Source organism: Silurus aristotelis (assembly GCF_946808225.1).
Source record: "Silurus aristotelis genome assembly, chromosome: 2".
In the NCBI taxonomy this organism is placed as follows: Eukaryota; Metazoa; Chordata; class Actinopteri; order Siluriformes; family Siluridae; genus Silurus; species Silurus aristotelis.
This window is the reverse complement of record NC_139575.1, coordinates 5535196-5547263: the sequence shown is the minus strand read 5'-3', so window position 1 is coordinate 5547263 and position 12068 is coordinate 5535196. Positions and strand designations below refer to the sequence as shown.

The following is a 12068-nucleotide window of genomic DNA, read 5'->3' as shown; positions in this document are numbered from 1 at the left end:
TTGCACTGTGGTGCTCTTTTGCTCATCAAGTCTCTGCTGCGCCTCGTCTTTCCTCTGCCTATCAAAAACATATGTGGATATCTTTTTATGTAAGCTGACCATATATGTTACATAAGTTCGCATTTCGTCTTCCAAAAGTGCTAGACTTGGACCTTTCCCACTGGTACGCAAACAAGGAGTCGGCATCCGTCTTCCCGTTAGCAACTCATGAGGTGTCATATGCAAATCACGCAGCTCACTTGATCGACACGCCATCAGTGCCAACGGAAGCGCTGCTACCCAATTTAAACCCGTATGCTGACAGATCTTAACAATGCGATTCTTTAAAACACCATTCATTCTTTCACACATTCCTTGACTTTGTGGGTGGTACACTGCTCCAAGACGCTGTTTAATTTCCAACTTTTGTAAGATTAATTTGACTGTTTTATCCACAAATTCTTTACCATTATCTGAGGATATTCAATCCAGAAGTCCCCACCTGCTTATAACCTCTCTGCACAAAAACTTGGCAACAGACTGAGCATCCTTTCGCTTAGTTGGACAGGCCTCAGGCCAACGAGAAAACCTATCCACGACGACCAACATATACCTTTTTCCTGCAACTGGTCTTATCAACAAAATCCACAACTAATTCACGCATAGGACCCCTCGGAGTGGGAATGTGCCCAGGAGGAACTGGCACACACCTTCAAACGTTATTTTTCAAGCAGATAACGCACCTACCTATGACATAATCGATCTGTTCAAGTAAACAGGGTGCCTAAAAACCATATTCCTCCATGATTTTCCTTCTTACTTCCCCCCTTGCCACATGAGCTAACCCATGTGCTTCCTGAATCATCAGACCCAACAAATCTGGAGGTGCTATTATCAGTCCCTCATGATTTCTCCAGAGACCAGCAGAATCCTGAGTAGCACCTCGATCTAGCCACAACTGTTTATCCATGGCCGGAGCAGCTTCCTGCATTAAAATCACATCTCTAATGGTAATTTTATCTTCCAAATCCACTCCATGAGTAACCAGAAACACTTTACCCAATTTGTCCGCTCCTGTGACAGCCTTAGCAGCTTCATCAGCCGCCTTTTTCCTTGAGTGACCCTTGACATATCCATCCTATGTGCTGCACACTTAGCTATTGCTATTTCTTTAGGTCTCATCATAGCATGTAACAGCTTCATTATTTGAGCATGATGTATTGGAGAACCATCTGTCTTCTTAAACCCTCGGTTCTTCCATAAAGCTCCAAACAAGTGGCACACATTATGCGCATACGTGGAATCAGTATATATTGTCACTCGCTTGCCTTCGGCTAGCAGACATGCTTCAGTTAGCCCCACAAGTTCAGCAAGCTGAGCAGATGCAGGCTGTGGTATAACTTCAGCTTTTTCTACTACACATCCTGCTCCTTGTGCTCTTACCACTGCGTAGCCAGCACTCAATTTATCTCCCACCCGATAGCAGGACCCATCAGTCCAGTACTCCAAATCTGACTCACGCAGCGGGAGGGCTTGCAGATCTGATCGAAGCCTTGAATATTTTTCTGCTTCTTGTACACAGTCATGGGGTTCGCCATCTTCTAGAGTTGGCAAAGTTTCAGCTGGGTTCACTGTAGCACATCTCACTAGAGTAACATCTTCCTGCTCTAGGAGTCTATAGTAATCTCTGAGTCTAGGCATAGTTAATGTGTATTTACCATAGTTCAAGAGATTTCTAAGGCTATGATGGGTTAGGATTGTTACTGGGTAACCCATGGTGACAGATGAAGCTTTATCGTACATCAAATAGACCCCTACCATTGTACGATAACACCATGGTAGCCCTAGCTTAACTTCTGAATATGCGGTGGAATGATAAGAAATGGGTTGGGGGCTTGTCCCAATACCTGTTGGCTGACAAAGAACTGCACATGCATATTTACCTCCGGTTGAAGTAGATACATACAACAAAAAATTATTTGTGTAGTCAGGAAGTGTTAACGCTGGAGCCTCCTGCAGTCTCTGTTTAATCGTTTCAAATGACAAAAGGCCATCCTGCGTCCAGGTAAGATTACAATGAAGCTGAGCATTACCAGTGTCTTTAATCATAGCTCTCAAAGGCCCTGTTAAACTAGCATAATCCTCCACCCATACTGAGGAATAGCCAGCAATACCAAGAAATGTCATCAACTCTCTGACAGTCCTAGGTTTTGGTGCCTTACGGATAGCTTCTACCTGGTTGCTGGAGTTGCTTCTATGTCCCTGCATTATTGTCTGACCCAAATAAACTACCTTCTCTTGACAATACTGTAACTTTTTCTGAGAGGCCTTATGTCCCTTCTCAGCCAGTATCTGTAGCAGTTTAATTGAGTCCTTGTGACACGTTTTCTTATCTGGTGAACAAATAATAATATCATCCACGTATTGAACAACAGTACTTTTCAATACCTGATCTATCCCTGTCAAATCATCATTCAATACTTTGTTGAAAATATGAGGACTATGCTTAAACCCTTGTGGCAATCTTCTGTATTCATAACTCTGTCCATTGTACGTAAACCCAAACAATCCCTGACTTTCAGCACTGAGTGGGACACTGAAAAATGCACCACACAAATCTAAAACTGTAAAATGTGTTGCATCAGGTGGAATTTGAGCTAATAAAGTATGTGGATCCGGTCCGTCTGCCGGAAAATCCGCTGCTATGTCATTTACTGCTCTTAAATCATGTACCAGACGATAAGAATTATCAGGTTTCTGCAAAGGTAGCAACGGTGTATTACTCTGTGGATTTTGAGTTATTTTCAAAACATCAGCTTTTAAAGGTCCCTCAATTTGTGATCCAATCCCCCTTATTGCCTCTTCTTTCAGTGGATATTGATTTCTCCACGGGGGTTTAACTTCTGGTCTAAGTTCCACTTTCACTGGTTGTGCTGACTTCACAAGTCCTATATCCGTGCTATGTTGAGACCACAGACTTTCTGGGACTTGCTTCAACATCTCCTCTCTCATGGGGTCTGAGTCTATTTTGACATTACAAATTGACTCATGTGTCAGCCGCACAGTTTGTGGCTGTCCCAAACCTTGAGCAGAGATCATGATCTTAATAAATCGTTGATCTTCACTCTTCCATATAGTTAAATTCTCTGTTAACGGCACAAAAAAGGCTTTCCCTGCTTCTGCCATCATCTCTAATACATGCTTCTGATCATACTCCTCAGCTACCAACAAAGTCACATGTGGAACGCTGTTCTTAATATCAAATTCCTTTTCCAAATAATCATCCATGTGCACCTTCATAGCTGCTCCTTGTGGTCCTAAAATGATACAGCTCGAACTGAGTTGAACTTGGTATGGCTGACTCCTCAACCATTCATCTGGACTTGTTTAAACAGCATTTTTAAAATACTTAAGCGTGCAATGTAGTGGATACTCTGGAATTTGCACATTGGGCATATTTGCCATAATAAATTTTTCCCACAACTTAGCAGGCTCCAAAAATTCAGCACTAAGACTTCCAACCCAAAATACGGAGGAAGCTTCAGTTTCCTTAGTCATCAACCCCCATCACACCCGTCAGGTGTGCATTTTATAGTACAATTCAATCTACACAAAGCATCTCTTCCCAAAAGTGCAATAGGTGTATGTTCTGACACTAATATAGGTATTGTAGTTTTCAGATTTTTATAGCAGAGTTTAATTGGTTCCGTGAGAGGAATCAGCTGTTTTATTCCCTCAAACCCGATTGTCCGAATCAATTGACCAGACATGGGGAGATGTATAGCATCTTCAGGCCGAATACAGGTAAAAGCAGCTCCGCTATCTGCCATTACTTCTAATGGTTTATTGTTTACTTTCACCACTATTGTTGGATCTATCTCCGGCCCTAATACTACCAGCTGACATCCCCCGCTCGGATCCTCTGGGTACCCCTAAAAACCTGGTTCTGGGCCCCTAAACGGGTTCACCAGTCGTCCAGATGGCCTAAACTGGCCCCTGAAATTTCCTCTGGAATTTTCTCCTTGTCTATTGCACTCACGGGCGAAATGACCAATCTGTCCACAATTGTAACATGCTTCCTGTGACTGTTGGAAGTTTGAATTAAATCTTCCTACTCTACCTCTCCCAAAAGTTCCACGGCCTCGAGCTCTCCAGGTCTGAAATTGACCTGGAGCTGGCTGTGGATAAGAAATCATAAGACCTGCTGATGGTGGCTGCGGTAATTGATACTGAAGCTGATATGGCTGAGATTGTGCCTGATCCACCGGGGACGGAGCCTGCACAATCACAGCCTGCTTTTTCTCTTTCTTTTTACTATCCACCAGCTGTATCTGATTAAGCTTCCTAAGGGTCTCTAGATCCTGCTGTTTCTGATCAAATTCTTTTTTACGATATAATTCCACCTGATGAGCTATGTTATCTATATATGTCCCCTTTACAGCATTCCTAAGACTGACCACTTCGGCTAACTTACTCCTTACTGGTTGGGGCAGTCCCTTCTCTATTTTAGCTCTTAAAATAGACTGCTCCATCTGGTTTAAATCTGGTTCATTTCCTGTGATCCTTCTCCACACCTGATGAGCTCTTGACACATAGGCCCTCGGATTCTCTTCCTGACCTAGCGGCTCAATAAAAATGTTATCGGGATGTACATTCGTTGGAAATATATCTTTCAAAGCTCTCCACACTCGACCTCTATTTGCAGAAAACAATTCTGAATCATTAACAGCGGTTCCCACATAACGATTAAGTCCTGCCCTCTGTAGGACTTCCTCCATGCCTTGAACCCCAAGAAGACTGGCTAATAATCTCTTAATGTCTCCTATAGCCATTTGTGTTCCCACCATAATCTCTTCCAGCTTTGTAATCCAAGGGTATGCTCCACTCTGTAGAGTAGGCAACTTTTCAAGTATGTCAGACATATTTGTATTCTGCCAAGGCTTATACTCTAGATTTTGTCCTCTTATTAATACTGGACACAATGCATCACAATCCTTTCCTTTAGAGCGTAAAGAATAATGCTTCTCTGTTTTCCGAGACTCTCTCTCCTGTGACCCTTTCTGCTTTGAATATGACCTCTCCAACTCCCTAGGGGTGAACAGATGCGAAAGCCGTCAACTCATGCTTCCTTCAATCTCTGTTGAGGCGCTATCTCGGCGCTCCTCTATTCCCGGGCTAAATTTCTTCGAATAAAATTCTCTCAAACCACTCTTATTCTCCAGATCCTCATCACTATCTCCTTCCTCACTGTCTGTAGAGCTATCGTTCCTTACCAACTCCCTATCCCTCATTCTATCTCCTTGTTTTTCTGCCTTTGATAATATGCGCCTGACAGCAGGATGATATCCACCTAATGCTACGCCTTCACTCTGATCACCATCATCCATAACCTTTATCCTTCTAACCCTCCGATTCCCTTTGTTTCCCAAACGTGTTGCTTTTCCCTTACTTTTGGTACTTGGATACATTTCTATAGTCATATCTGCCTGCCCTGTTTCTATTATCCGATCATTATGGTCTCTGATACTGTAACCACCTTCCTGGTTAATTACTGGGAGCTGAGGATAAATGTCCTCAAACTTTATCTGTTTCTCATATGGTGGGGGATCCTTTACTAAATCCACATGAGAGAAAGGTGCATTCAGTCTCTTTCACACTTTTTTCTATGGTCTCCACACCCTTATTTTTCTCATCATTTACAGCCTTTGACCGCTTCTGTCCCTCATTTTCAAATAACTTGAGAATACCCAGCTCTATCTGTCTTTTATCCATACGCTTTTTCCCTCTCTTACCGTTTTTCTGCTCCGCTTTATACGTTGATATAAGCACATGCATTGTCTGGATTACTTCGGGGTTAAAGGTCCCTTCTTGGGGCCATGGTCGTTCAATATCAGGCCATCGCTTATGCCATTTCTCCATCATCTTTACGATGCCCTTAATTAAAGGATTATACTTCTGTACCACATCTACAGGAGTAATTATTTTCGACATTATTACAACTTTCTGTATTTTTGTACGCATAAATTGATACCAACTACCAAATTAAAGATTACTTAAATTTAACTTCTACAAAATACCTACAGATAAATTGTAAAACTTACGACAACAACCCTTGACCGAGTACAAATCAAATAATTACTAGTTAAATACCACGACTGGTCAGTCCGTTGCCAAGTCTCCTTTAAACTGCATAACACAAAGGTCACACACAAAATGTAATTCACTGCGATACTTCTCAAGCGGAGAGATCAAACGGCACGGTAAAAATTTATATTTTTTAATACGCACACATATTTTCACATACACATCCAAGTACTTAAAATTTTGTGGATAAAACAGCACTAGCCTCAGTCAAACAGGAGCCATGCGTTGATCATGTTGCTCCGGTCGTGGGCCTCTATTCATGTGTCGTTCTGGACAGCAGTTCCACGTACCACAAATCACACAGAGAAAACAGACAGGACCTTAGTACCACATGCTCCACACACACACAAACAACATCCATTAACAGCCAGGATTTTATACTCTACAGATTGCTTATCTCCTTTTAACCTCTAAACATCATTATTGCTTAAACTCTAATTTATTTTACTTTAATAATCACCCCAACTTTTCATCAATCAGTATTACTCACAAACAATACATATACATATACAATAATCACTTTATTATAATACTTGCTCATACACGCACACACACACACACACACACACACCCTCATTAATTTCTCTACTTGAAAATTTCCTTTTTTGGGAATTATATTATTCATTCAGGGCAGGGGAGTGTTTTGTCTCACTGTAGGGATATCTTTATTCATTCAGTATTAAGGGGCTTTGACTTCTGTGTGTGAGGTCCTCTTTAGATAGGTAAAGGTTTAAGGTTATTTGGCCATAAAATATTTTCCCAAAAAGGCTCATTGTTTTTATCTTTTCTTTTGTTATTTAACAGAAAAAAGGTCTTCCGAAGGAAGCTCATAAGTTTTAACAGATTCAGTCCTCTCATGTAATGAGGCTCATTGTTTTATTCTTAATAGAAGACAAATATTATCCTTATAGTTACTAGAACGTATCTCACACACACACACGGCTGCAGCCTTACACACAAAAATTCAGACACAGAGGGGGAGGGGAGGGGGTCCCTTTTAGCGAAACGCACATACACACACTCAGAGAGAGAGAGAGAGAGAGAGAGAGAGAGAGAGAGAGAGAGAGAGGAGGGGATCCCGCCCGCCCGCAGCGGAGCGCAGACCCTCACACGCAGAGAGACAGAAAAGCAGAGGGAGAGGGGGGGGGGGGGGGGGGTTTCGCTCACAGCGGAGAAAGAGGGACTTCACTCGCAGCTGAGCGCACACGCGCAAACACAGACACACACTTAGTTCCGCGCGCACAGAGAGGGAGAGACACACCCCTTATCTTATTTTATTTTCCTCAAAGCGCACACACGTTTTCCTCAACACACACACACAAATTCCACATACACTATAGTCGACTCAGTCATACCAAGTTATAGCATGCTATTTTGCCGCACCTTTATTCTATTTTCTCTTTATTTTCCTTCCTTTATTAAATTTTTGCTACCTTATTGATATGCAGAAATTCAAATGACAGTTGCATCATCACCTAGCTCGTCAGCTAATTAGTCAGAGTGGGAACTTCAATTGAATTTTAATTCTGCATCATCCAGTTCCCAGAACTGACCTGAAATCCACCTAATGGGTTTCAGGATTTTGTCGGCCCATCTAAGATCGCCTTCCTGAAAAGGGCTTTCATCCAAACCTTGCGGCTTCCTCTTTAAACCTTATTCTTACTTTTCCTTTTTTATTTCAACCTTTATATTCCTGTTTACCTTTATTACTTCAACTTTTTTTTACCATATTTAACTCTTTCTCAGAGTCATTCACCTTTTACTTTTTACTTTAGCTCATTCCCTTCAGCTTTTACTCTTGTTATTTAAATTTTTTAACTCTCATTAATGTAACTTCTCTTTACTTCAACTTTACTCTTATATTTAAACGTTTTGCTTTCTTTAAATCTTCCCGTAATCCCCCCTTTGCGTTGCCAGCAACGCAACAAACAATTTAGAACGGAGAGCCACCCAAACCGACAATCACAACACAACACAAAACCCAATAACCCACACACAGGCCTTTAACGGTGCGACCCAACAGCAGAGAAACGGAACCCCAAACGCTCACCGTTTCAGCCGGCCGGACAGATCAGGGAGCAGTCATCAGAGCAGACCCGCGAAGCTTCAAGGCCGCAACACGCCCAGGATTCGTGACGCCAGGAAATGTTGTATATTCGTCGTCTTGATGAGGTGTAGTTGTCGGCTGGAAGGACTCCTCTTAGACACCGTATTTCATGTAAATAATGATTTTTATTCAGCACAGAAATATAGCATCTTTACAGGCCCTCGGGTCAAGCCTGGAGTCAGCACGCTCTGATTCAAAGTCTGACTCCAGATCCATGCTTACACACACACATTAAATGCTTGCCCGTTTCCTGGGTCCACCTCTTAATGTAAATGAGATGCATATGAGCTTACTGTGCAATAATGTTGAACGTAAAGAGAAGCCTGAAATGTCCAGATGTTTCCAGGGCTCACATTCCCAGATCATAAAACATAAAGCGCATCCCGTTTTCCTGTACCTCGAAGTATATGGTGAACGGGGAGGTCGCCTCCCAAGAAGATATACATCCTGGACCACATTCCATATTTGTTTTAAGAACATTATCTCAACACTGGTGAGAGCACGTATCTCTCACCAGTCTTAAGATAACATTTAGTCTACTCCCAACACTTTTGTTTACAGAAAACCATCTGTCCAGGCGGTTCAGTAATTTACTTTGGCCTCTCCAGGAATGTCACCATTGCGGAATAATATGAGTTTAGGCCTTTTGATATTACACATTTAAGATACTATACATTTAAAACACTACAGTTGTTTTAGCTACATCAGCAATACAGTATAATGCGTTTATAGCCTGTATGACTTTAGCTATGCTAATGTGTGACATCCCATGGTAATGCTTAACCAACACTATTAAAGCTAGTTTAGGCAGAGCAATTTTACCATTTACATATCAAATGATACCAGCCGAATCTGATTTACATTGTTTGGAAGCCCAATACTTTATGTCCTCCTCAGTAGGCTGGCTCTGAAGTATCTTTAGGTCAATGTCTGGTATATTGGAGATATGTGACATCATCGAGATCTTAGGATTTGTATGTACTGTGTCCAAATCTACTGCTTGTTTTGCTGCTTCCCTAGCTACTTTATCCGCTAACGTGTTTCCCTGAATTTCCTCTGAATCACCTACTGCATGTCCTTTAACCTTCACTATGGCCACTTTGGCAGGGAGTTGAACAGCTTTTAAAAGGTCGTCTATGAGATTAAAATGCGCTATGGGCTTTCCATCAGATGTTTTAAAGTCTCTTTGCTTCCATGTTTCGGCAAAATCATGCACAACACCATAAGCATACTTAGAATCAGTGTATATAGTCACTACTTTACCTTCAGACAACTGACATGCTCTTGTAAGTGCGACCAACTCTGCAGCTTCTGCTGATGTGTATGGTAATGATTTAGCTTCAACTATTACATCAGGTAATCTTACAACCGCATATCCACATTTACATTTACATTTGCGGCTTTTAGCAGACGCCCTTATCAGGAGCGACGTACAAAAGTGCTTTGAGTCTCTAGTAATGAATAAATCTACACTGGTATGCTAGATTACAAACTCAATATAAATATTCATTCATTCATTTTCACCCGCTTATCCGTAATTCAGGTCACGGGGGCAGCAGTCTAAGCAGGCCCCCGCCTTCGACTGCTGCCCAATCCTCACAGCACCGTCCCTTACGGTCCCTCCTGCAGGTGGTGAGCCCACGGGAAGTAATATAAATATATAACCCTTGAATTCTACAAACTTAGAAAAGTGCTAATTTAAGTATTTCAGGAAGAGGTAGGTCTTCAGTCGTCGCTTGAAGATAGTCAGGGACTCTGCTGTACAGACTTCTAGGGGAAGTTAATTCCACCACCTCGGTGCCAGAACAGAGAAGAGCCTTGAAGTGTACTTACCTCTCATTCTGAGAGAAGGTGGTACCAGTCGAGCAGTGCTGGAGGATCTCAGACAGCGTGGTGCAGTGCAAGATCCACATAAATACACACAAAACTTAACACTCAGACAATACACACAACAAATAACACTCAGACAATACTGCTGCGCTAGGCACCAGGGGGATCACAGTCTTCAAACAGAAAAAGTAATCCAGTCTCTCCAATTGGATCACAAATTTTGTAAGTTAGGAGAAAAAAATAGACTATAAAGCCAAAACAAGATTAAAGTCTTTTGAAAAATTTGAAAGTCTTTTCAAAATGTCTGTTTTTCTTTAATTTCTTTTCTCTTTTTTTCTCACTTTTTTTATTTATTTATTTATTTTTTTAAACAAATAATTTTTCATTTATTTATTTTTTTCGGGCATATAAATTATCGTGGATTCTTTTGGATACGTCAGACAATATTACCTATATTAGACAGACCGTAAAAAACGTATTCTAATCTTGCATCTTACATCTAAGGTGAGGAAAACAATGTCGCAAAGAAATCATCCCACCAAAGGAAATTATAATTAATTAAACAATTAATGCATAACCAAGACACGAACACACATGCAGCCCTATTGGCTGGCAAACAGGACAATCCCAGCAAACAACGAAGTATCCTAAAACTTACCTTGATGCGTGATCTCCCTTTGGATATTGCCGGAAAGTATCCCGCTTCTGACACCAAAACTGTTAGATTTTTATCATGCCCAAAACGAAACTAAATTCTTGGAGAGGTTTTCCATACAACCTGCGATGCCCGTAGTGCCTTTCTGATCAGGGAAGAATCACACCACACACAGCAAATGTTCTTCTTCGGTTTATTGCAGGCAGGAGAACGTATATATATACACACAGAGGAAAGAAAGCTGACCTAAAGTTGTTTCCTGTTTAGTCAAGAGGATATACTAGCCGGAGATGTGTGAACCCAGAGAAGACTCCCTGTTTACCTTACAGACTAACATCGTAAATATTCTATAGACACTGAACAGACAAAGGAATGTGTGTGAAACAGTGTGAAAACCGTCTTAACACTAACAGATGGTTTTGGACAGTGATGAAGAATTTACCTTTTCATTCGAAGAAGATTGCGATTTCGACGATTCAAGTTGCTATGATGAGTTATTAAGTTATTAATTTATTAAGTTTTACATTCTGATCATTTAAATCTAATACTGTTTGTAGACATCTCTGCCTAGCTTTTGTCAGCATTGCCTTTTAATGTTACAACAAAAATCCGCCAATATCTGCTCATTTGTAACATTAACTGTTTGTAATTGTATGCCCTAAATATTGTTGACATTATATAAAGTTATATTTTAGCCTCAGTTCAGTTTTGGTTAGTCTCACTTATCATCCTAAAAGGCTGTTATGTAGTGTTAGCTAGCAGCGATGTTCCAGAATGCTGAGGTTTAAATGCTATATGTACAATGAATGCTTACAAATATATTTTGTTCAAGTGTATTCATCATCCTAAAATATATTGTTTGGTTATTTTTAGGAATGTGGCTGCATCACCCTTGCCTTCACTGGAAACTCACACCAGGCCACGCAGGCGTCGCTCCATTTTGAGTTCGACCGAGAATCATCCTGAGTAAGTACATATTTTATATTTTCTTAAATTTTATTTAGTTTGAATCATTATTGCATGGTATGACATATGCAAACAACTTCACCAATTAGTGATGTTCATGTGTGTGTGTGTGTGTGTGTGTGTGTGTGTGTGTGTGTGTTTCATAAACAGATGTGATCAGGCACCTGCTCCAAAAAGGGCAAAGGCAGCACACAGACAGTCCAGCATGTCATTGAAGGATCGGACAGATAACGACACGACTTTGCGATTCCTGCCCGCATGTGAACCTGGACCTCAACTGAGGTCTTCTGACTCTCATTCTCCATTTAGTCTATTTAAAATGTTTTTCCCGGAGAGTGTTGTCAACTCTGTGCCACAACACAAATGCTCAAGCTGCAAAGTCAATAG

At 41.1% G+C, this 12068-nt stretch overlaps 2 protein-coding genes across 7 annotated transcripts in view; one reads left to right on the top strand and one right to left on the bottom strand.

Moving 5' to 3' along the window:
• The window catches only part of LOC310737846 (polymeric immunoglobulin receptor-like), a 253742-nt gene that overhangs the window by 8487 nt on the left and 233187 nt on the right, over positions 1 to 12068 (top strand). The gene's annotated exons all lie outside the window — the stretch shown is intronic.
• LOC310737758 (obscurin-like) overlaps positions 1 to 12068 on the bottom strand; it is a 380181-nt gene that overhangs the window by 280811 nt on the left and 87302 nt on the right. The gene's annotated exons all lie outside the window — the stretch shown is intronic.